Here is a 26,749-nt window from a genome sequence, read left to right as displayed (position 1 = left end):
GATGACTATGTCAATTACTTTTGGCACCAAGTTTTCTGTGGGTTACTTTCTGATTTTTTTTTGGTTAGCTGTAACTGTTTCCCCATCTATGCATATTCTTCTGGATTTATTGACTGCATTGGCTGTCATAAATCATGCATTTTTTTCCGCAGGTGGAACTTCTGGTGATATTGTTTGAGTCACTTCTGATTATTCTTTCTCCTTCCCAGGTAGTAAGAGCTGTTGCTGAGTAATGCCCTCAGTTACAAAAGAGCTCCACCAACCCCAGTCTTGATTTGTGAGGTGCCTTTTGAGGATTTAACTTATCCACAAAACATCAGTGTTAGTCACAGCTTCGCCCTGGACAAATTAATGGGAAAGGCGCACACACACCAAGTTGGGTTTTAAGGTATTGTTTATTAGGCGGCCATCTTGGTCTGGGATAAGAACAAGGTGACCTCCATGTTGTGATAGGTTCTTGTTCCCCTACACTGAGCAAAAGGCAGGAAAGTAGAAAGAGCGGGAATCTGTTGTTGCTAAGCAACCAGTTCCTATAAAGGCAGATGAGGGGAAGGGCCAGGGGCTCTTGAGTCTTTAGGGTCTCAGGTGTCCAACACTCTCTCTCTGTGGTGTGATACAGCCTTTCACACTGGCTACTGGCTTTCAGTAGCCACTCACTAAACAGAACTGTCATTTTGGGGTGTGTTATTTTCTTTTGGGAAACAGACCTGCATGTGCAGACTCGGTCCGATTAGTTAGTTCAGACTTACAACCATAGATGATGCAGTGAGGGATAGGGGGGGTCTGAGATAGGATTACATACCTGTCTTCTACACCTGTGATCCACTGTTGGTGTCCATCGCTGACCTCGCTGATCCATACTCTGCAGCCTCTCCAGCAGCAGCACCTGAAGAAGGTAGAAGAACACCTTTGCCTTATCAAGTGTGTGTGCATGTGTGTGTTTCTATTCCAAATCTCTAGAGTCCTTAATTCATCCCCCTCCCCTGCCTTCCCTCTCCTTTAGTAAATAAAGTCTTGTTGTCAGTTGACATCAGTGTGGTGGTTTCTTTTGTTCCAGCTCTGATAGATGGGCTTAAGGCGGGACCCAGTGGGAGGTATACTGTAAGGCTCCCCGAAGTCTTCTGGTCAGATAGGCCCCCTAAAAATCCTTACATCGGTTTCTATGTATGTTTGTCTGACATGCAAATTATTGTCTGTGGCACTTTTTGATGACTGGGTTTGTTTCTGTGCTATTGAATTGCTAAGGCTGCATATGACTCTGCAGGAACATTTTGTACACTAATGTGTCAGATACTGATGCTGGTCACAGAAGATCCCATGAAACAGCTTAATCATCAATCTTTCAATGCTAGAGTGCTTAGAGGGGAATTAAAAGATGGGGAAGGAAATGGATATGAGAATATTTAAAGGCAGCCTGAAATTAGATTTTTTTTTTAATTCTACTTTTTTTAAAAAAAAGAAGCTTAATATCAGTAATATCTTGTTTATCCTGATTTTTTCTGGATATCTCGTTAGAGAGGGGTTCTCAAAATGTGGGTCGGGCCCCCAAAGTTGGTTGCGACCCCATTTTAATGGGGTTGCCAAGGCTGGTGTTAGACTTGTGGGGGCCAAGGCCGAAGCCAAAGCCTGAGCCCCACCGCCCAGGGCCGAAGCCAGGGAGGGGCTAAGGTTACATGCCTCCTGCCCAGGGCAGAAGCCCTTGGACTTCACCTTTGGCCCCCTTCCTAGGGTTGCCAACTTTTGAACTGCACAAAACTGAACACCCTTGCCCTGCCCCTGCCCCGTGGCCCTGCCTCCCACTCACTCTATCCCCCCTCCATCTGTCGCTCGCTCTCCACCAACCCCACTCACTTGCTCATTTTCATTCAGCTGGGGCAGCGGGTTGAGGTGCGGGAGGAGGTGAGGGCTCCGGCTGGGGGTGCAGGCTCTGGGGTGGGGCTGGGGATGAGGGGTTTGGGGTGCAGGAGGGAGCTCCAGGCTGAGGGTGGGGCCAAGGGGTTTGGCGTGTAGGAGGGGGCTCTGGGCTGAGGCAGGGGGTTGAGTGTGGGAGGCGGTGAGGGCTCCAGGGATAAGGGGTTTGAGGTACAGGAGGGGGCTTCAGGCTGAGGCCTAGGGGTTCGGAGTGTGGGAGGGGATGTGGGGTTTGAGCTATGGGGGGTGTGTGTGGGCTCTGGGAGGAAGTTTGGGTAAGGGAGGGGGCTCAGGGAGAGGGGTTGGGACACAGGAGGGATTTTGGGGTGCTGGATCTGGGCGGTGCTTACCTCGGGTGGCTCCCTGCAACATGTCCCTCAGCTCCTAGGAAGAAGTCAGCCAGGCAGATCTGCATGCTGCCTCTGTCTGCAGACGCTGCCCCACAGCTCCCATTGGCCACAGTTCCCCGCCAATGGGAGCTGTGGAGCCAGTGATCAAGGCGGGGGCAGCGCACGTTTCTTTGCCGAGGAGCAGAAAGGACATGTCGCTGCTTCCGGGGAGCCACAAGGAGCCAGGTAGGGAGCCTGCCAGCCCCGCACCAACTGGACTTTTAATGACCCAATCAGCAGCGCTGACCAGAGCCACCAGGGTCCCTTTTTGACCGGGAATTCCAGTTGAAAACCAAATACCTGGCAACCCTCCCCCCGCCCAGGGCAGTGAGGCTGGGGTGGGCTCAGGCTTTGGTCCTGTCCCTGGGGTCATGAAGTAATTTTTGTTGTCAGAAGGGGTGTCATGGTGCAATGAAGTTTGAAGACAGCTGCCTTAGAGAATTCAAAGAAGTGGATTTTGGAGGTTTCTCAGCCTTTAATTGAGGGACTGGGAGTGTTAAATCTTTGAACACATGGAAGAAAAGATCCTTGTGAAAATGCCTTTGAATTAACTAGCTTTTAAATAAAAAGACACAAAACCCAAGGTTTTTAGTGGTCTTAATAACAATCACTTATCTTTGTTAATTGGTTTTCACATCCTTAGTATAATTATACTTGCTCTCTGGTCTTCTATAGACTCTTCCAGGAAAACAATGAAAACAAGATATGATTTTTCTATTTTTTTTTCGAAAGGAGAAAAAATAGCTTTCCAGTCTTTTTTTATTCATCACAAAGAAGTGAAAATGGTACTAACCCATTTTTCCCCTTTTGCAGGTCATCTTTAAAGATTCCTATTCCTGTTGTTGTTCCTTCAGCTCAATTGTGAATGAGCCATTATCTTTACAAACTCAGGCTGTTCATTTCAGACTTGTGGTCCCTACGCAATGATGCACATCAAGCAATCTTTTATTTATTTATTGGCGTAGCCCAAGGTCCAGTGTGCTTCAACAGCTGCCCTGGTAACTACAAGTTGTGGACTACAAACTGTAGCATGTTGGGAGAACTTCCTGCCAAGATGTACCCTGTGCCCTCCCCCCCCACCCCCCAGGAGGTCTCATCACTGACTGAGCTGGGAGCAGGTAGCAGGCAAGCAGGGAGGAGGCTGCTGGACTGTAATCCTGTTCTATGTTCTTTACAGGTAGGACCAAAAAGGGCTTAGAAAGCACCCTGAGAGGAGTTCAAATGACACAAAAGAAGAACATGGGCTTGTTTGTTTTGGAGTTTAGTTATTGTGGGAGTTAGAACTTGTCTGTAAGGGGGGTTGAATTGTACAATGTACCCTCTGCTCTCCCAGGAGGAGGTCTCAGGACTGACTGGGCTGGGAGCACATAGCAGGCAAGCAGAGTGGAGGCTGCTGGACTGTAATCCTGTTCTATGTTCTTTACAGCAGAGGTTCTCAACCTTTTTTCTTTCTGAGGCCCCCCCAACATGGTATAAAAACTCCACGGCCCACCTGTGCCACAATAACTGGTTTTCTGCATATAAAAGCCAGGGCCAGCATTAGGGGGCAGGAAGTAGGGCAATTGTCTGGGGCCCCACACCACAGGGGGCCCCCATGAAGCTACACTGCTCAGGCTTCAGCCCCAGGTGGAGGGGCTCAGGGACCTGGGTTTTAGGCCCATGGGATGGGGCTTCGGCTTTCTGCTCTGGGCCCCAGCGAGTCTAATGCTGGCCCTGTTTGGAGGCCTGAAACCTGCTCGAGGCCCCCTAGGGGCCCCAGACCACTGGTTGAGAACCTGCTTTACAGAATGACGCCTTGTGTCTGGTGGTTTGTCTGAGTGGGTCTGGTCTGAGGTGAACACACACTGACACACAATGCAGATTACACAAAGGAGCCTCAGGCCCAGTTTTCCAGAGTTGTCCCTAAAGTTGCAAGGCAGGCTTCCCTTATCCTAAACAACCTCAGGGGGTGGGCTACATTTTCTTAGTTATTGGTGCCGTGACTCGGATAGGGGAAGTTTAATTTTTTGCACACAGTAGGGAAGCTGCCACAGAAGAGAACCAGGGCAGCATGGATTCACAGTTTGGAGCCATGGGAAGTTGGCCTGACCCTGGTTTGGTGTCAGTGAAAATTGAGACCCCCAATGGGTGTTTAACCAGGACCCTCCTGCTACTAAGGGTGAAGGTACTGGGGGGGAAATTTTGGGGAGGAATACAGTAATGCCATACCTCCCTGCACAGCATCAAATCCGTGGGGTTCCTGTGTTCAGGGGTGGTGCAGACTGCAGGGTAGACATAGAGGACTGGATAAAAGGTATCCAGTACCTGCTAGCAGCCACTGGCATTCCTGAGCCTTTGAGGTTCCCCACCCTTGTCAAATACCTGAGGTGTGTGTGTGTGTGGGGGGGGGGCGTAAATTAGTCCTTAACTTGCCACCTCAGGCGAAGTTTCCAGCCCAAGCTATTGAAGAGCTTAGAGCAGAGTACAGTGACTGCCATTTATTGCTGGACCCCATGGCAGACTTTCATGAGAGACGCCAATGCCCTAGAGAGACAGCTTCATCCTATGCCATCAAGTTAGAGGCCCTACTAAGGGTAGTAGAGGAGAAGCTCCGAGAGGGCCATCCTTTCCCTGTTATAAGTTGACACAGCAGTTCATGCAGGGCATCCGGGAGAGAGAAATGCTGAAATCACTAAAGAGCTAAAATTACTAAGAGCTGAAATCACTGAGCACTGTGTCAAGTAGTGGGGAGCCTGAAGATCTAGAGTGCAGTGGTGCTGTTCGTGGATAGGCTGGCGGAGTCATTCGTGAGACGGCTGGCGGAGCCGTTCGTGAGACGGCGAAGCGGAGCCCTGTGGAGCTGTAGGGCAGTCAGCTTCAGGTCATGTAAGGTGCCCCTTACCTCTTTCCCCCCCACACAGGCTCAATTTTACCCAGACAGGGGAGTAATACTCTGCAGATGAACTTTTGAACTCTGGGGCTGGACATTTTGGACTTTGGGTGATTTTTGGATTGCTGGACTCAAGAGACGTTTGGGTTCTGGGACTCAAGAACCCGAGGGAAAGGATGTGGCCCAATTTGCTGGGGTGGGTCTTTGCTCATGGTTTGGTTAATGAACACTAGTTGTGGTGTTTCCCCAATTTAATGCTGATGTCGTTTACCTCATGTTGTTAAAGATTCTCTGCTACACCGAGACTCTGTGCTTGCGAGAGGGGAAGTATTGCCTCTTTGAGGCGCCCAGGGGGTGTGTAAGATTTTCTCAGGTCACTGGGTGGGGCTCGAGCCAGTTTTGCATTTGCTTTGATGAGAGGGAACCCCTGTGTACTGAACCTGGCCCTTGCTGCTATCAACTTGGCCTGGCAGAAGGGTTACAAATGTAATCGGATGCCTTTCGGTCTACAGAATGCCCCAGATACCTTCCAGAGGCTGATGATTCATGTCTGGGGGATGATGATGCATGTCCTAGTATTCTCCAAAGGTGAAAGTAATAATAAATTCTTACCGGTATGGGGGCCCGGGAAGGGGCGGGGCTGGGGATCAGCCTCCCCCAGCCAGCCCATCTGTGCTGCCTGGCCTCTGCCACCCAGGGCTTTGGCTGCAATTTAAAAGGGCCCGGGGCTCTGGCCGCTGCTGTGGTAGCGGTGGCGGCTGGGAGCCCCGGGCCCTTTTAAATCGCTGGCCCTGGGGCAGCTACCCTTTTGCCCCTGCTGTCGGCAGCCCCGGGGGCGGGGGGGCAAAAGGGGCAAGGACATTAAAGCACTGCCCTGGCACAAGTCCACTGGGTTTTCCCCATTCTTCCTAATGTTTGGCCAGCACCCAAGGCTGAAGGTAGATCTGGCACTGGGTTTTCCCCACCAGAGAGATGAGGGGGTGGAGGTGGAGGAGTATGTCTCCTGGCTAAGGGAATACCAAGAGAGAGCATATCATCAGGCTGCACAGTCATCTGAAGCCACCAAATTTCACCAGAAACAGTACTATGACTGTCAGACGTGAGAAGCCCCACTTGCTCCTAGAGACAGGGTACTAGTAGCCAGGGAGAAGAAAGGGAGACAAACTGGTAGACAGCTGAGAACCAATATCATGATCAGAAGACAAGGGGACTTGTCTGTCTATGCTGTGTGGCCAGAATCAGAAGGGGAATAGGTAATACACCATAACCGAATTACACCATGCATGTTCCTACATATCAGTGGAGTCAATCAACCAAGAGGCAGGGAGGTACAAATGGAGGGAGCCAAGCTGGGACTTGAGGGAAACTTCCCATTGGAGGCACAGGCAGGGAAGGAACTTACTGGGAGCTCTGAGGATAGACCAGCCTGCTATAGGGGAAAGAAAACCAGTAGGGAGATGACGTACACAGAGGATCCCTGGGATATGGGGGATGGATAGTGCAATGAAGGGGAGCCAGGGCTATCATGTATTTAGTCACAAGACCCAGACCCAGACCATTTTGACTCAGACCCTCAGTACTCTGACCAGACCATGGGGACCATGGAGGAAACAGACCAAACTGAGGAGAGTCTGAACAAAACTAATTGGATTGGAGAAGGGCAGACAGAGTTGGACCAGATTGGAGAGGTGCCCAGAGATAGTTCACCAGCTCCTCGGTACTCAACGAGACAGTGAACGGCACCTGTCTGGCTCGATTGGTAACAGTGGGCTGCCTGATGAAAGAGGAGCAGAGACCGCAGGTTTGGCCAGTGCTGCTGTGGGGCGACGTGGAAGGAAGCTCTTGGAAATATTTGAAAAAAGGGGTTGGCATGTGATATTCAACTCAAGAGGTTTTTGACTAAGGAAAGGGACGAGATCGCCCTTTCAATAAGTGGGGGAAGGGTGTAGCCCAAGGTCCAGTGTGCTTCAATAGCAGCCATGGCAACTACAAACTGCGGCATGTTGGGAGAACTTCCTGGTTCCTTCCAGGATGTACCCTCTGCTCCCCCAGCCCTCAGCAGGAGGTCTCAGCCCTGACTGAGCTGGGAGCACATAGCAGGCAAGCAGAGAGGAGGCTGCTGAACTGTAATCCTGTTCTACGTTCTTTACAGAATAAAGCCTTCTTCCTGGTGGTTTGTCTGAGTGGGTCTGGTCTGAGGTGAACACACACTGACACACAATGCAGAGCACACAAAGGAGCCTCAGGCCCAATTTCCCAAAGTTGTGTAAAAAGTCGCAAGGCAGGCTTCCCCTTGAACAGCCTCATACTGGGCCAGTGAACAGGGGCGTGGGAGGGTGCCACATTTCTATGCTTTGGCACCTGAGAGTTAGGTCTGGCCAGTACTCTGACAATCAGGGGTAATTACTGTAATGCTTGTCTGGCAGGTCCATCCTTAAAACATCTTAGCAATATTGTATCTCCTTTAAAATGATGCTGATTGTTACCTGTATGGGATTTTGACAGCATATTAGTTCCACTTTATGTAGATTAGGCACTTGCAATTTGTACAGACCACTTTTAGCACAGATAAGAAGACTGAAAGATAGAATTCTCTGACAATGATTAAATCTCTGACAAGTGACTTTCTGAGATACTACTTTCTTATTTGTTTGGATACTTTAAGGCATACATCACTGAATATCTTGTTACTTGGCAGAGTGAAGGTAGCATAGTACAGTATTTCGTTCACTTTGAATATTCATTTTTAGGCTAATCTCTGCTCTTTGAGCTTGTCCACTATTAAATCCCTTAACAAATTGCTGTCTGCTGACAGAAAGGAGCTTCCTGATCCCAAATGACTCACTTTATTTGCATAATGGTGACTAAGTTCTGGGAGACGTTATACCTGAGTGGCAGAATACCCAAACAGAAGGTATCACCAGCAGCCCCGTACAACAGCTAAAGTCCATCTGAACTTGGACACTACTTCCCACCGCCAATGAATTACTGGACATCTGGTCACCCTTAAGGCAGTGGGTATTTTGAAAATGGACATCTTTAGCTGAGACTAGTCAGTGGCCTCAGTGCCACTGAGAAAATTAGAGATGCGGTCATTTTGAAAAAGGATAATTCTTCATGAGTGTCTCTCAGGGAGATGATGTTATTCTCCAGCCTTTGCTGAGAGATAAACTTCCAGGTAGGAAAAAATGGTAAAAAATTACCATTAATCTGAAATATTTCCTTTTCAAAACTATCCATTGTACAAGACTGAGTCAACAAAGAGGACTGGAGGGAGTGGGAAATAAGGTATGTGAATGCATGCATGCAGGGGAACATGGGAGAGGAAAACGCGTACGTGGGGTGTACATACCAGCTGCTTTGCACTACTCTGGCGATGCAAAGCAACTGTGAACCCAGCTAGTTAGTAGTCTATGACTGCTTTGTGCTGCTCCTACCAGCAAAAAGCAGCCAGAGGGTTAGCCGTGTACCTGACCCTAAAAATTAAAATACAAAAATAATGTAAGGTTAACAGTATATATATATACGAAGCATTAGAAATATTCTATAGTAACAGATTCTTGGAGTTTATTGTTTAGTGTTCCTGTGAGAAAAATTTAGGTTAAAAAAAAAGGAAATGCCAAACATTTTTGTTAAAATAGAGTTAAGTTTGAGTGGACAGATCAGTAATTTACAGCAACATACACTACAGGGACATTATACTTATATTACAGGGATGTTGTAATTCCAAAAGTAAGTACAGTAACTCCTCACTTAAAGTCATCCTGTTGTTTCGTTGTTACGTTGCTGATCAATTAGGGAACATGCTCATTTAAAGTTGCGCAATGCTCCCTTATAACGTTGTTTGGCAGCTGCCTGCTTTGTCCACTACTTGCAGGAAGAGCAGCCCGTTGCAGCTAGCTGGTGGGGGCTTGGAACCAGGGTGGACCGGCAGCCCCCTTAGCAGCTCCCTACTCCCTTAAGTGCCCTGTGCGACAGCTGCCCAGCAGGCTATCAGTTGCAGCAGTTCAGCTGTCCTTCCCCTCCACTGCCATGTGCTGCTCCTACCCTCTGCCTTAGAGCTGCTCCCTGGAGCCTCCTGCTTGCTGTGCAGGGGGTGGGAAAGTGGGGGGCTAATGTCAGGGTGTCCTCTTCCCACTCTGCTCTTGGACCCCGCTTACCCCATTCCATAGAGTGGGGGCGAGGGCGGGGGGCCATGATAGGGCTGAGGACAGAGGGAGCTTCCTGGCAGCAGCTTCTGTCTCAACTTGCTGATGTACTTAAAATGGCAATGTACTTAGAGTGCGGTCAGCGTACTTAAAGGGGCAATGCACATCTCTCTCTCTCACACATGGTGTGTGTCTCTGTCCCTGTCTGCCATGCTGTCTCCCCTCCCTCCACTTGTGCTGCCTTGTAGAATGTGAGGCTATATTAACAACAATGGGTTAACCCTTGAGGGCTCAGTTGATTGCTAGTTCATCATTTAGCAGTAAGGCATTCCCTGGGAAATATCCCACCCTCTGACTTCACCACCTCAATCAAGCTTCACAATCATCATTGCTGTGTACCAGTATTAAATTGTTTGTTTAAAATTTATACTGTGTGTGTATATATATTTATATAGTGAATATAGTCTTTTGTCTGGTGAAAAAAATTTCCCTGGAACCTTACTCCCCCTATTTACATTAATTCTTATGGGGAAATTGGATTCGCTTAACATCGTTTAGCTTAAAGTCACATTTTTCAGGAACATGACTACAACGTTAAGTGAGGAGTTATTGTATTACCAATCTATGAAACTCAGAGTTATGATTATTCTTAATAAAAATCCAAACATATTAAAGAACAGAAATGCACAGTTAAGGAACCCAAACAACCTTTACTCTGCCCTGCCGTGACACTATGATGGTTTAAAAATAAAAAGAGAGAGAGAGAAAATGGAATGTATCTTTAAAATGTTTAATCTAACAGACAATAAAATATCTTTATCATAAGCATATGGTCATTGCATGGTGCCACTAAGGGGAAACATTCCATTTCCCTATAATGTATGTTACCCTAAATTACTGATATGTATTCTCAGTTTTAACTCCAGTTTAATGTAGTTTTGATTTGGGAATATGTAATAGATATCTAGCAAAGTCAGACTTTGTCTGTTGCATGTATTTATAACACTCTTTTTCTCTTGTCACATAGAGGTTAACAAGTTAGTGTATTTTCTTCTCTTGTTAGATGACAGCCTTCAGTGGTATCCTTCATATACTGTGTGTCCACAAAGGTGTGCATGAAAATTGTGTGCACAGCTGAAAATTTGCAGGTGCAATTACCAAGGTTGCATGTGCAAATTTATCATCTCCTTTTTCTAACAAAAGGTTGACTATGGCCACCCTGTGCAAATTTCATATTTGCAAATACAAATGGCCAATTAGATACCCAACTGGTCACTTGCTCACACAGGAGTAGAGCCTCAGCTATGCTGGTGCTGCCATCTGATTCTGGGATCACCTATCGCTGGTTTCGCCCCTGGTGCAACTCAGAGAAGCATGTGAGTTGCTCTAAGTTGTGCCCAGCTGCAACAATCTCCAAAGGTCCATTGAAGTAGCAAGTGAGTGCTAATGTGTGGGGAACAGATGACACAGGACCATTACTTTAGGTCTGTCACCTAAGGAATTTCCCTTATATTAGGGAAATCCCCAGCCACATGGTTGTCTTTACAAATGCTTTGCACCACCAGAGCAGCACAAATCAGCTATCTCCATATTCACTGGGCACATGTCACTTCAGGACTGGAGGCAGAGATAAAGTTTCTAGACACCATTAAGGACTGCATCTTAGAGCAATTAGTCCTGGAATCCACAAGAGGAGAGGCAATTCTTGATTTAATCCTAAATGGAGCACAGGATCTGGTCCAGGAGGTCAATATAGCTGAATCACTCAGTAATAGTGACCATAATATAATTAAATTTAACATCCTTGGGGAGCAGGGAATACCAAAGAAACCCTTCCACAGTAGCATTCAACTTCAGAAAGGGGAACTACACAAAAATGACTGGTGTGGAGAAAGTGAACAGGAAGTATTATTTATTCCTCCACATAACACAAGAACCAGAGGTCACCCAATAAAATTAATAGGCAACAGGTTTAAAACAAAGGAAGTATTTCTTCACACAATACACAGTCAACCTGTGGAACTCATTGTCAGGGGATGTTGTGAAGGCCAAAACAATAACTGGGTTAAAAAAAGAATTAGAGAAATTCATGGAGGATAGGTCCATCAATGGCTATTAGCCAAGATAGGGATGCAATCCCATGCTCTGGGTGTCCCTAAGTGTCTGATTGCCAGAAGCTGGAACCGGATGACTGCGGATGGATCACTTGATAATTGCCCTGTTCTGTTCATTCCCTTTGAAGCATCTGGCATTGGCCACTGTGAAAAGACAGAATACTCGGCCAGATGGATCATTAGTCCCCCCCAGTATGGCCATTCTTATGTTCTTAGGTAAAGCAGTAACTGAAAATTTTACTATCAAGTACCTGTTTGCATCCACAGCTCTTGTAACTGCATGCACTCACTAGTTAGATACAGTAATTATATTCAATATAACACAAGCAATATTATTAAATACCATGTTGCAGCCAAAATGACCTCCTTCTGCTAAGATCTAATATAAATGACCTGTGAGTAATCATCATAGTTAATTTCCTGCTTATAAAATTAAATTCTGTGCATTGTAATCAGAGTCTAGGAACCTGTAGTAGATACCATTTGAAAAACAGCTTCGTGGTATATAGCATTGCAGTGACTTCACTGTACCAGATCCAGGCATTAAGTTAGCAAATTGTTCTTCTTAAATGACATTTAATAAGTTAGTTAAAGTCATAGGAATGACCAATAAGGAAATTGAATGAAAGCAAAATAAATACACCTACGTATTCAGAATATTACACAATAAATATCCAGGTGTAAAGCCAAATGAATCTCAGCTCTATTTGTGACTTTGCTTTGAGAACAGGGAAAAAATTCCATTTCACAATGCTTGTCCATTTCTTAAGAACTGAACATAGTAGTGATTGTTTCTTTAAATGGGGGAGGAGAGTGGGGCAACCGGTCGTCATCTGCTCTGAACACCTATCAACTTCCCTGTGAGAATTAACTTTAATTTTGACTCAATGACTGCAGGATGGAAAAGACACCCCCTGCCTCCCTACCAGATCAAAACCAATGGCTGGATTGTGTCCAGTCCAATCTCTCACAGACATCCTACCCTGTAATGCTCCATATTTAGCACAGGACAGAGCATCATGGAGGCACATAACATGTTTGGTGGATGTTATGCTGTCCAACAGACAGCATGAGAATTAGCCAACCTAACCATTTTCAAAGGGGTATAAGGCAGCTAAATGTCCAAATCTCACTGAGAATTAATGGGAGTTTTGTGCCTAGCGCCCTTAGCTTTATTGGAAAAATCTCAATCTTAAACCCTAAATTTTAAGTACTGACCCACACAGTGCATATTAATGGCAATGATGGGCAGAAGCCTCTCTTGTACCTAATGCCAACTGATAGAGTTGAAGTTAATGTAATACGTTCTGGACAACAGAAGACAGAATTTTGGGAAGGACTAAGGAAAGAAGAGAATAGCAGCAAGATGGTGAAGTGGTGACACTTTTGTGAGCTTATTTGAGGAAAGAATCCAGTTAAACCCCACCAAATTCTTGCTTACTGCATTCAAAATAAAACACTGTTTTAGACTTACTCGGTTCACCGTTCCTCTTCTGTCTCCTTGTATCTTTTCTCCCACTCAAGGGAGTGCTTCAAATTACAGTGTGTCTTAACTTGTCCAGTGCTATAATACATCCTGTCCTCAGACTAACTTGTGTATGATGCACCTGAAAGTTCTGTGTATAGCTTGGTGTGCTACTATTATGCATAAAAGTAACATGATTAATCAACACACTTGGGTATATTATGTATGAAAATATCATGATTAAGAGGCCAGTTCTGACAGCATTTCTCAGTGCCGAGTAAGGCCCTGAGGGCATCAAGAGATGTCTCCCTCATAATTGCCCAACTGGGTGGATGTGGCATTGATCTGTCATGGTGTATTCTACAGTAAGAGCCGCCCCATGAGATGGAGATTCAGTAAAAGAAGCTATATAATAGGATGCCTGGGGCAAAGAAAGAAATGTGGGAACAAACATAGTGTGAATGTGAGGAGCTAGATGTGATGAGGAGTTGGAGGAAAAGACCTTCTTGTTTGTAAGATGGGATGAAACTCACGTAAAACTCACTGGCCACATAAAAGTCTAATGTTATCCAACAGTAAATTCTGATCACAATGGTTAGGCTATGTTGTGATCAAGGGTGTCTGTCATTACTACTACCTTTAGGGAAAATTTTCGGCCTCAGTTACTATTTATTTGGCTTCGTAGTGAAACTAACAAGATGCCTAATCCTTCTACGGTGCATAGACCAGTAATAACTCTCTCTGGGACATAGCCAGAAAAACTACCACTACTACTTTGTTTGTTATATGTCTTTTTTGTATTGTAATTGCTATAGCATTCCATTACCATGGTCTCACAGTACCGTCTAGAGACCACTCAGCCAGCAGAAGACTGAGACTATTGTCATCCCATCTAGAAGTTGGTACAATAAAAGATATTACCTCACCCACCTTGTTTCTATAATATCCTGGGACCAACATGGCTAGAACAACTGCATACATTTTTTCCCTCTTGGAAGTTTGTGGGTTTTAAGAATCCCAAAGAGTCTTTTCACACCATTAAAGTCTTCATTTTCTCATGTTACAAAGGAGTATTAATCCCTGCACCTGAATGTTCACTATTTTAATACAGTCTCATATAGGCAAAATCATGACTTTGTCATGCTGTACTACAGAGGTGCACTAACTCACTACTCTTATTTATGCCAGCTTTGCACTGGTTCAACCAGTTTTTAGGATAATGAGCCTAGTGCAGAAGGGTGAATGGACTAGTAATTACTTAAAGGGAGGGGAAAGAGCTCACAAAGAAGGTCCCCAGAGTACCACCCCATATAGTGGCTCTCTACAGAGTTTTTCCCACTCCCCCACACACAAAGGCCAAGAGGATTAATGCAGCAATGGTGCAATAGTACAGTAACTCCTTAAGAATATAAGAATGGCCATACAGGGTTGACCAAAGGTCCATCAAGCCCAGTATCTTGTCTTCCAACAGTGACCAATGCTAGGTACCTCAGTTGAGAAGCACATCGCTGCAGTTGGTGGATGTGGTGTTTCCATGTCAGGATTCCACTCCTCTGCTGCAGATTTCACATGAAGAACATGTCCCCCAAGTAATGGCCTAATCCAAAACCCACAAAGTAAATGGAAAGACTGTTAATGTGAATGGGCTTGGATCAGACCCTAAATGAGCTGCCCATTTAAGCCTGAAGTCTTGCTGCCCCTTACCTGAATACATAGAGTGTGCTGGGGGGCAGGGAGGGAGAAGGATATAAAGGAGTCTTGCCCCCTGTGACAGGCTATACATTGGGGGAGCACCCTATAACCCCCATATTCATCAGTGATATATAATTGTGATATTTCACATAAAGCATATCATGTGAGGTATGAGGGGAAAGGTTATGAGTCACTGAAAGCCATTGTTCTACCTAAATATGTATACCATTAATGCATATGAAGTTATGAGATTGTGTTGTATGGTTGTCACTAAAATATGCTGTGAGTTGGGGAATTGCCCAGATGTTCGATCACCACAGACAAGGACAAGGGAGCTAACCAATGCCTGGGCGGGTGTTGAACAACCATCAACAGCCATTGTCCACCAAGGAAGTTACAAATCAATGACTCACTTGCACAAGGCCTCACCAGAGAAATTGCTCAACCTTGCCTGGTGACTCAGCAATGCCCACTAGACATGCCTGGACTTGTGTTCTCCAAGCACATGGACTAAGGGTATAAAGCAGAACACAATGCCCCATGCTTCATCTTTTCTCCTCCCCACACCTATGCTGTAAGCAACAAGGATGCTCAGGGTATGTCTACACTATGAAATCAGGTCAATTTTATAGAAGTTGATTTTTAGAAATTGATTTTATACATTTGATTGTGTATGCCCCCACTAAGCGCATTAAGTCGGCGGAGTGTGTCCTCACTACCATGGCTAGCATCGACTCATGGAGCGGTGCACTGTGGGAAGCTATCCCACAGTTCCCGTAGTCTCCACTGCCCATTGGAATTCTAGGTTAAGCTCCCAATCCTGATGGGGCAAAAACATTGTCACGGGTGGTTTTGGGTATATGTCATCAGTCTCTCCTCCCTCCCTCTGTGAAAGCAACTGCAGACAATAATTTCTCTTCTTTTTTCCTGGGTTACCCGTGCAGACGCCATAGCAAGCATGGAGACTGAAGACTAGAGACTCCAAGAGAAGAGACTGGCCCAGGGTTCAAGGATGAAATCTGTGTACTATGAACTGCAATATCCAGTGGGGTGAGAATAACTGCTTAATCTAGATGTTGTCCAGTCTAATAGGATTGAGAGTTTAGACTGTGTGCTTATATGTTATTTTATTTTGGTAATCACTCTGACTTTTTGCCTATCACTTCTAATTACTTAAAATTTATCTTTTGTAATCAGTAAACTTTTTTTAACTGTTTATCTTTACCAGTGAGTTTGCCTGAAGTGCTTGGTAAATCTGCTCAGGTTACAAAGGCTTGTGTATGTCCACTTTTGATAGATGAAGTGGTGAACTGATTAATAAACTTGTATTGCTCAAGAAAGGGTCTTGAGCAGTGCAAGACAGTATATTCCTGAGGTACAAGGAATGAGTGGGGGGATTTGGCTGGTGCTTGTCTCTGTGTGATTCCTGAGTGGCTCTGGGAGCATTCATGCAATCTAGTTGGGTGGGGGCTCCACATGCAGTTGTGCTGAGTGATAACAGCGCCTGGAGGGGTTTGCTGCTTGTCACTAGCAAAGCATTGTGAGAGACAGCCCAGGCTGGAGACTTAAGGGGGCACAGCAGTCCCATGATGCCAGGCTGCACCGCGGGGACCCCGTCACACTCCCCACGTATAGGTTACCTACACTGCAATCTGTCTAGCATTGCTCAAAATAGCAGTGAAGACGCACAGTGTCATGGGCTTCAGCACAGGTGAGCAACACGACTACATACCTAGGATTCTGGGTGGGCTCGTACAGCCCATGCTGAAGCGTCTACTACCACACCGTCACTGCTACTTGAACTCGTGATTAAAGCTAATGCACATATGTCTATCCAAGATGCAATCACAGCTCCAATTGCAGTGCAGACCCCAGAAGTACAGGGTTTGTCCTGACTCCTCAAGAGTGCAAAGAACTATGAAGTGGGGTAAGCAGGAGCTGTAAACATAGCCCTCTATATACACTCACTGGCAAGCCACATGGGATCATCCAGGAGCTAAGATGCTGTCTGGTGGTATAGCTTCATGTGACTCCTTGTTAAGGTCTTGCCTAAGTGGTACATTATAGCCCTTAGAACTTTGTGTTTAAAAATATGAACCTGATATTTATTTTAAATATTAAATTTAAAGTTGCATGAATGTGCTGGTACATAAAGCCAGCCTGGTATAAAGACAGTGCAATGCAGCTTAGTACTGCTAGACATAGAGACTAATGCTTAATTTAACTTCCAAGGATTAATTATTAATTCCATGCCTACAATAAAACTGCCAACATTTGCTTTTTTTTCCCAGCACTGGGCAGAAAATTTCCTTTTTCCCTTGGGGTAATATTGCCAGCATCACAAAAGCAAACTAGTTTTCACTGGATTTGTCACAGAAAACTACAGTAAGCATCCGGGAATCATTGCTTTGTGTCACGGCCGAGTTAAAGCTGGAGGTCAAAGTTGGAAACTGAAACCCAGTATGTACTACATCAGCTGAATAAATGGTATTCCATGATCACTAGATCTCATTATGCCAAGAAGAGGATTTTGGCAGCTGATAAAAAGAAGTCTGAATAAAACTCATTTAACTAAATGTGAAGAAAGCTGTGCTGAAGCCAAGGTAAAGGGACATGGTCAACTTAAAAAAAAAATCCTGTGTTATTTTTTTTTAAACTTGGTATTGATTCAAGCAACACTTAAGATTATTATAAATGAAACTTTAGAAAAAAATATTTGGTTCTTCCAGTTTGCAAAATTTGAACATTTTATAATATTTTGACCAGGTTTTCAAAATTTGCCACCTAAATTTAGACTCTAAATCCTGATTCAGCCTCCCAAATACATGTGCTTATTTTCGAAAGTGTTGAGTACACAATTAGGCTAAATCAAAATGTAAACTGGTTTATTAAGAATGTCTTCATTAGAGAGTTACACCCTGAAACTTAGTCTAATTTTAAATTGGTCTTTTTACACCATGCAACTTTTCTAATGCTTTAGGCCTGTCCTAATTATTGCCACATTCAAAAATCTCTCCTGTTGAAGCTGTTCTGCTGTGTATTATAAAAGTAATTAAAAAATCATTAGATCAGGAGCTTGGTCTCCCACCTCCCAGAGAGGTACCCTAACTACTATGCTATAGAGTCAGTCTCATGCCTACGCTCTCTCGCTCTCTCTCTGGCCCATTGACTATTTAAATATTTCTATACAGTGGAACTTCAACAGGAGAGATTGAGGGAGACCCATATCAGAATATCCTATAGCCCAGTGATTAAGGCACTCTCAGGAGAGGTGGAAGACCCCTATTCAAATTCTTTTTCCCCCCTCAGCCAGAGAGAAGAATTTAACTGAAGTCTCCCACATACTGAGTGAATGCTCTAACCACTGGGTTAAAAGTTATCAAATGGGCACCACCATCTCCTTCCCCAGCCAGATTTTGAATTGGATCCAATCTGGTAGGTGATAGTTGAGCACACCTACCGTATTGGCCACCCAATGAAATTAGGTTTAAAAAAAAACATAAGGAAGTACTTCTTCACACAATGCACAGTCAACCAGTAGCATTTCATTGCCAGGGGATATTGTGAAGACCAAAAGTGTAACTGGGTTCAAAAAAAGAATGAGATAAGTTCATGGAGGATATGTCCATCAATGGCTATTAGCCAAGATGGTCAGGGATTAAGCAATTTGATGCATCTCTGCTATTTTTGAACATTTCATATTTCTTGGGTCTCTAAAAATGGCTGAAAATGTGAACACAGGTATTTTTGGGGGATTGCAATACTGTGGAGCTGGTGAGACAGATCCTCCCTCAGATCCCTTTCCCCTTCCTGTCTCCCCCATTTCCCCTCCCTCCCACCTCAACTACTCTGAGGGGGAGTGCTACCCCACAACAAGGACACAGAATTAATTCTGACTCTGCGATGGTTGGATCTAGTGAGCAGATGACAGGGGTGGGGTGGAGAACACTGGCCTGGGAAGATTGGAAGAAGAGACGAAAGAAGCAGTAGGGCAAGAGGCTGGAGCCCTAAGCTACAGCAGAGTGAGAAGGTCACTGGACCCAGGAAAGGGGCACTCGAGTATGGCCCTGAGTCAGGGTGAAAAAAAGTGGGGCAGAGAGTCTGTGTGTGTCTAGTCAGGTGCGGAGTGAGTGGGAGGCAGGCTGTTTTGTTGTATGCTGTGCCAGGACAAGGGAGTCTGTGTAACCCCTGCTAAAGATTCTGACTTGTGTCTGCTCCTGGCATTTAGAGATTTGTGACCCAATTGCATTCACAGCCTTTTCCTTAAAGTTCTCAAAATCCATATTGGGGTTTTGGACCCAAAGGGAGTTCGGAGCCTGCACAGCAACCAGGTCCCTTCTGACAATCATTGCACCAAGTCCTGTTCTAGCTCCTGGATCAGGAAGGGTCTCATTTTTTTGGTGATGCAGAGGATCACTTAGAAGTTATTGGAAAAGTTTCTGAGGGTCTTGGTCATTTTTTGGGCCTTTCCATTTGTTCACGGGGGGGGGGGGGGGGAGTGTCAGTGGCCTATCAATCCAGTCCGGTCACTTAAAAATATTTTTGTTGTTACTCTTCTGGTCATTGGGCTAGGCCTGCACTTCCACTAGGGCAGCTCCCCAGAGCTGGCCGAACAGGTTCTTCACCTTCTGGCACTCAGGGTGGCTGTACTTGTTAAATGTGGATTCCAGCCCTGCCTGGAAAGCTGAGAAGCTGGTCTTGCCAATTCCCATAAACCAGGATAATCACAGGCCTCCCTTGTGATATATCAGTCATTGGAGCCAGGCTGGCTGCCAGGAGGGATGCGAGGTTGGAGGGGGTTGTGGGAGAGTCTGTATGGTTCAAAGGTGTCCCCGGAACCTCAGGCATTGTCCCCAGGGATCCCTAGCTAAACTCCCTGACTCCTGTTCATGACACCACTTGTCAGGTGGGCGGTTCCTAGAGTTGGGAGAGGGATTGCAGGTCACAGCCAGGGACGTCTGCACAAAGACCAACCCTCCCTTCTGGGGCGGAGGGGGGGAATCAACATGACAAGCAATAGCACAATACTGTAACTAACCCCGACAAGCCAGAAGCAGAACCAAATCAGAATTTTTAGCAGGGGTTACAGTACTATTTCCTGGCTTCAGAGGAGATATTCCTGGAACTAAGGTAATGTTCATGTTGTTTTGGCACCTGAGCTTCCAGTGTCCGTCAAAGAAGCTCATAAGTATGTGAATTACAAAATACTGTATATTAAAGGATGGCTGATCATTTATAGTGTTTCAAAAATTCATTTCAGTTTGGGTTTGGTTTGAATTTTGGGCAAAGGTTCAGGTCTCTTTCTATTCTGTGTGATCTGATTCATGATATATTTACTAAAAGATGTGAATGTGACCTAATTTCTGTATTTCTAAAGGAGGGAGGTCATTGCAAGATGAAGGCTGGAGTTTTCCCAGTTTCTTAATCCTAAAGAAAATCAAATGTCTCTGATCTTCCCCCTAAACTATACAGCCATTTCTCTCAATATCAATAGTTCCCAATGGAAGTAAAGAAAAGTGTTTTTTTGTTTTGTTCTGGTTTTAATCAGAAGATTCTAGAATAGGATGGTTCTTTTGGAAAGAACGGTCGTTTTTGAACCTGCTTACATTTCAAGAGCAATGTGAAGTTCTTTCACTCTTTTTGGCATTTTAGGGAACAGATTGAAATTGGAGGTCACAATTTGTTTTGAATTTGAAATGGAAAACTAGATATCAGATAGATCCTGAGGCGAGACTGGATGCCTTGTATATCAGAAGATGATTATAAAATCAAAAACTAGAGCACATCTTTTATATTTTGTTTTTAATCTAAACAAGCAAAGCTTATACACAGACAGAACAGAAAAAGTTAAAGCGTTGCCATCCTGGCCTGTTTTAACACTGTCAGGCTGTTAGAGAATACACTGTCTGCATATTTTATCCCACAATTACCCAACCTCACAACAATGGCATAAAGCCACTGTTTTTAATCACTTGGCTCCTTCTCATATTTTCTCATCAATTTGGGGGTGGGGGCAGGGAAATAGTAGTTTGCATTAGACAAAAAAGTTTATTTTTTCCCTTTCCACTGGAGAAATTCATGTTAATTATTCTTCTGCACCTGCCTAATGGGGCTGAAGTAATTCAATTGTCATATTGTTGTAGACTGTTGCTTTGTGTAATGTATCACCCCTGCTGTTTCACTTTAAAAAATTCTATAGTCCTCCATTATTCAGCAAAGCCTAATGATTATTCCAGCATTTGTACTTGCTGCACTGTTGTTTTGATTTTAATTGACTTCACTTTTTTAATTAAGTACGTTGGTTTTAACACTGTTGTTGACATGCATGGTTTTGTCTTTATCAGTATTTGCTTCCATTTGCATTCCAGATCTATTGACATTTTATTTAGATTCATTGTAAAAGAATAGATAGATACTCTGCAAGGTTCATCACCAACTCTAACAACTCATTTCACATATTATTCTTATCTAATGGTCTGAAAAATGTAAAAATATGCTGAAAATGTTAACTTTCTTTAAAAAATATATAAATTGCTTTCACAATTTTTTTAAAAAGCAATGTTTGTATCATATCTTAGTATATTCTCTTACTTGCAAGGGTAAACCTAATTTGTCTTATGTACAAGTTGGACGTCTCATCCAAACATTTTATACATTTAATTTGCATCACACAATGTTTCAGAACTATATGTGGAGAAGTTTACATAATTTATCGCTTTCCATTTCACCTTCAAAACAAGGTGTGTTATTAGAAAGTCATCAGTACAAATGTGCACTACTGACCATGCAAAGTTATAGCCTACTATACACTTACTTTAATTATTTAAAATCAAGCAATAGTAGGTAATCTTTTAAAAGGCTAGTTTATTTCTTCTATTCCTTAAAGACCTAGTGACAGTACTTTAAAAGTGGTCTCCATAGCCTTTAAAAATACAGTAGCCAATTGATCTGTCATAGGCTCTATGCCCTTAAAGTACAACCTTAAAGAAAATCCTGTTGCAGAACTCATTCAAGTACCCCCTTTGAAAAAATGTTTCGTCTATTTATCACAGTACAGGATAATAAAGAAAGGGCTATAGATAAAATGATTCTAGGGGTTTTTTTTAACTGTAATATTAGATGTTGCTGAGCTAAGAGACAGGATTATTGTCTGAACATAGTCACTGTAAATTTAAAATGAAAAGGAACAAAATGATAACGCCACTCAACTTTTATTGGCATAACTCAGCCTATGTAAGTGTAAAGACAGGACACATGTAGCTTATTTATAGGGAAGATATTGTATGAATGCTCACATTTCTATTTTGTTAATGGACATGAATGAATGGGACCTGCCTGCCATTTGATCATTCAAGGAACAGAGGGTGAGGATTTAAAAGTAGGCCCTGATGCCCTGTTTGGTGCAGCCTCCTTGCCACAGCACTGATTGTTGATGAGTCACCCAGCTTTCCTTCTCTCTGAGATTGTCCTTCTGCTTGGCGTTCTTGACCTGGGTTCTTTTAGCATGCCATTCATTCTAGTAATGGCACGATTGAAAAGTGTTAGGATAATGTTGTTGCACCAAGCCCAGTTTTCACTGGCTTATGCAAAGCCCTACACTATCAAGCTGAAGAAAAGATTAACCAGCCCTATAAATATTCATATGTGTACATATATGTTTTATATAGAACTATGTTAAAAGAACATTGAGTGTGTACTGTTAATTAAGAGGATGCTAATGCTAGGGTTGCTTATACAGCTTTTACTGTATCTCCTTTTTGTATGCATTCATTATAGCATTTTGTTACATGATCCAGCATTGCCAACCCCAACTATTCAAAAATCATGGATTTGACACACACACACACACACCCTCCCCCAACTGAATTTGTTTTAAAAATCATGAGATTATAAAAGCCAACAGTTCTGGGGGGCTTTTTATTTGCTTACTATATTTTGAGGCTTTACGGTGCAATTGGGTCACTTTTCCAGCTCTTCTGCACATCCACGAGAACTAGAAACGTACGTTGTTGTTATTATTTTTAAATGAAAGCTGAGATTCTTATGTAATCACTTGTCTCCAGGATCTGGGGCTTTAAGAAAAATACCAAATATCACAAGACCTGTGATAAAGTGAATTGAGCAACACTGTGTGATTGCAAAGTATTGTTCAAGTAATACAACAGACACTTTTTTGTGACAACCTGGTAGTACTGCATAACTCTCTGAAAATCGTTCACAGGCAAGGTGCTCAATGATTGAAGCAAGCACTCCTACAGACACCTGCACATTTTATACACAATGCAGTGAGCCACAGACACTTTCCTGCTTTGAACTGATGGGTACACTTTATAAAGTGCATGTGGACCACTGCACAATTACATGATGGATAGCGAGCGAGGCACTTTACAGGCTTATCAGAAATGACATTTAGATGCTAAGATGGTGAGGATTCTTAGGGGGAAAAAAACCCACAACTGTGCATGATCAGTAACTCTCCAATCAAAACCAATTTCCTCAAGACCAAGAAATGAATGCATAATTGGGAAGCTGAGGCAGAAAATGGCTTGGAACCAGAGAAGGGCATAGCAGGGGAAATAGAAATGGAAATGCACCACTTCAGTGATGGGGAGGAAATGACTAGGAAAGGATTTCGAGCAGTGCTGTGGGAAGGTCAGCAAGAGGGAGAGGGAAAAGGAGTAACTAACAGGAAGGACGAGCTTCTGGTGAGTGTGGAGACAAGAGCAGTTTAGTTGTCTTCAGTTTTTCTGTATAGTTTGTTGAGGTCAGGAAAACCCTGCAGGAGAAGGGAGAATGAATATGAATGTATATGATATTTGATATGAATATATCAAACAAACACAAAAGCAATCCCCAATTACAATTCTGGTGCTTGTGGGGGACAACTTCACTACCACTCCTATGCATATAGCTTCAGTAACATTTTTAGATACAGAAGTAAAAAGAAACTCCACTCTCACAGTGTAAATATTACAGAAATAATTTTGACTTGATTTAATGATCCTCCTGGAGTATGTAGCAAGTCACTGGGGTTAGGATATATTTATTTCCTTTACGCCAAGGGTCCGTAGTTGCCTGGTCTTTAGAAATATACCAATTGATATCACCTGTAAATCTGCAGACCACAAAGACAGATTTTAAAACAGGTAAAAAAACCCCAATGTTTGTATCAACAACAAGCCCTTAGATTTTCTACTTGACACACTGCTCCTGTTACAATGAATTGTGTCAAAAAACAAAATGATAAGATTCAGTGCTCTGATGATAAATTGATCATCTGATGTTTAGGAGATACTTCTTGTCTAACCTAACAACCTGACTTATTTTACCCAAACAATGTGGGGCGATGTGTGTGTACATGTGTGCGTGTGGGATTTAGCATTATGCAAAGCCAACAGTGCCAGAAAGGCCAACTGGAGAGGGCCTGCACCAGCACAAGAGATCCACAATTTCTGACACTTCACGGTGTAGAGATGTCCCATTGAAGCAGACATCACAGTTTAGGCCCAGGTCCTGCCATCAAATTAATTTAAACAGACACCTGGCCGGGGCAAAGACCCACCGGAGTCAATGGAGTTCAGCATCAATACAAGCAGATGAACTTGCAGGTCTTGCAGGATCAGGGCTTTAGCGAGTCCAAATAAATAGAGTACTCTGAGAATACGTATTGTCCGTTTACACAGCATCTTCCATCCAAAAGCATATTACAGATTATATACATGCAGCACCACTGAACTGCAGCAGTTTCTGGAGAAGGCAGCAGAAGCCAGTTGGTACACAGAATGCTGTACCACAGTGATCGGAGAGGGTTAGTGAAGTAACTTGGAAGCACTCTTACAAAATGCATCAGGAGCCCAGCTTCAGTTTGTAAAGTCTGGGTTGCTGAAGGAGCAGTACAAGAAGTGTCTCTGGGCCCAGAACATGAAAGGCCCCACACAGTGCTGCCACGGGGCAGAGGCAGGCTCCCAGTTCAATGGGTGAACCATGATAAACTGCCGAGGGGACATCACCCACCCGCAGCAGCAGCCTCCACGGTGGCACCGCGACACTAATCCCAGCCTGGTGCAAAGGGGAAGCCCTGGCGGGGAACAAGGGGCCTGGGAACGAGCCTGCCCCGCACTCACCCTGCAGGAGCAGCTCCTCTCCTGCGAGGCCAGGCCTTGCTCCCTCTCTGAGCATTGTAACCTAGTGCACATGACAGAGGGCAACTGGGCCAAACCTGAGTGGCATTGCAACCCCATGTGGCAGGTCACAAGGCCCAGAGCAGGAGTCGAGCCCAGACCACCGGGACAGGAGCCACTGCTGCAGGGTAAGTGCCGGGCAGGCACACTCTCTAGCCGTGCATCCTGCTGGAGGTCTCCTCTCTGCACCGGCCCAGGGTAAGTGTATATTTGCCTGGTTTTGCACCCTTGGTTTCATTTTTAAGTGGGTGCAGTTGAACCCATGAACCCACAATGAAGTTGCTCCTGTGCTGCTGCCTCGATAAAGTGGTGAAATGAGGCAGCAGTGCCAGAAGAGACCTTCAAGCACAGTGCCCTGGCACAGAGAGACACCAGGTACATTTCTCCCAGTCCCCCTGCACAGCTCTGGTCTCCCTGATCTCAGGCGTACCTATGTCCATGCACTAGTATTTTTCATAGAATCATAGAATATCAGGGTTGGAAGGGACCCCAGAAGGTCATCTAGTCCAACCCCCTGCTTGAAGCAGGACCAATTCCCAGTTAAATCATCCCAGCCAGGGCTTTGTCAAGCCTGACCTTAAAAACCTCTAAGGAAGGAGATTCTACCACGTCCCTAGGTAACGCATTCCAGTGTTTCACCACCCTCTTAGTGAAAAAGTTTTTCCTAATATCCAATCTAAACCTCCCCCACTGCAACTTGAGACCATTACTCCTCGTTCTGTCATCTGCTACCATTGAGAACAGTCTAGAGCCATCCTCTTTGGAACCCCCTTTCAGGTAGTTGAAAGCAGCTATCAAATCCCCCCTCATTCTTCTCTTCTGCAGGCTAAACAATCCCAGCTCCCTCAGCCTCTCCTCATAAGTCATGTGTTCCAGACCCCTAATCATTTTTGTTGCCCTTCGCTGGACTCTCTCCAATTTATCCACATCCTTTTTCCGAAGGCCCTGCCCCTCAAGCCCTCCCCAGTCCTGCTATGCCTTCCCAGGCTCCTGATAAATCCAGCTCAAGCCTGTTACCCCCAAATGCCTGCTCAGTCTACAGACCACTGCTCCCACATCCCTGCTTACCCATATGGTTTCCAGAGCCCCATCTCTCTCCCACAAGCCCACCCCATTCCCCCCAGCCTGGCGCTGGGACTCGCTGGGGGGGTATATGGACAGTTGGTGAACTGGGAAGCATGCTAGCAGCCTCAGAAGACAGAAGCAGCTGACACATCAGAGCAGTTTGCCAATTTGAAACAGTTATTTCTGAATACAGGGAACAACTCCTTATGTGTTTAATTGTAAAATTTAATGTGACCTATATCCAAGGTATTCGACGCATGTCTGAGAATTTGGGAATTTGTGGGGAGTGTACTTCTTTGCCTACAGCCACCCCCCAAAAAGTAAGGCAAACTGGGCATAATTTCAAAAGGGGATCATTGGAAAAAGTTAGTAGTTCATGAAAAATAAATTACATTAAAAAAAATCAGCTCTCCCATCAGCTCTCTGGTTGTGCCAGATTTGAAAACTAAATTCAATAAATGTGAAACTGAGGGATTTTAGTCACAACCGTCTTTACTATGGAACTGCTGCTGCTAATTCCAGAGTAATATTCTCATGCTCTCTTTCTCGCATTCTCATTTTTATGTGAAACTTGCAATTGTTTTGAGGTGTGACCTGATCATTTTACTTGAGTTTTCTTTTTTAAAATTGACCATGTTTTTATATTATCTTCGACACACTTACAAATACTATTCTGTTATTAAGAAAGCTGTGCTGGACTGAATCATACTTTTAAGTTTCAGCCATTTTCACGGCTTACAGTTCATTATGGACAATGTATTAAAGTAGACAAATTCCAAATGGTACTGAGCTATCTTTTAATGTTAACTATGTATTATATGGACTCAGTTTCCTTGTATGCACTTTAAATATTTCATCATTTTCTTTTACTGTTGCTTTTTTATGTATTTTTTAAAACAATAGATGCTTTGGCCC

At 44.3% G+C, this 26,749-nt stretch overlaps 1 long non-coding RNA gene across 1 annotated transcript; it reads left to right on the top strand.

Annotated features, from left to right (window-relative positions):
- Positions 1 to 529: 529 nt before the first annotated feature.
- Positions 530 to 19,069, top strand: LOC125632506 (uncharacterized). The gene is made up of 3 exons (XR_007355332.2): positions 530 to 895; positions 15,533 to 15,638; positions 16,880 to 19,069. It is a non-coding gene; the product is annotated as an uncharacterized LOC125632506 (long non-coding RNA).
- The last annotated feature ends 7,680 nt before the right edge of the window (positions 19,070 to 26,749 follow it).

Source organism: Caretta caretta, chromosome 2 (assembly GCF_965140235.1).
Source record: "Caretta caretta isolate rCarCar2 chromosome 2, rCarCar1.hap1, whole genome shotgun sequence".
Lineage (NCBI taxonomy): Eukaryota > Metazoa > Chordata > Testudines > Cheloniidae > Caretta > Caretta caretta.
This window is presented reverse-complemented; position numbering and strand designations above follow the sequence as displayed.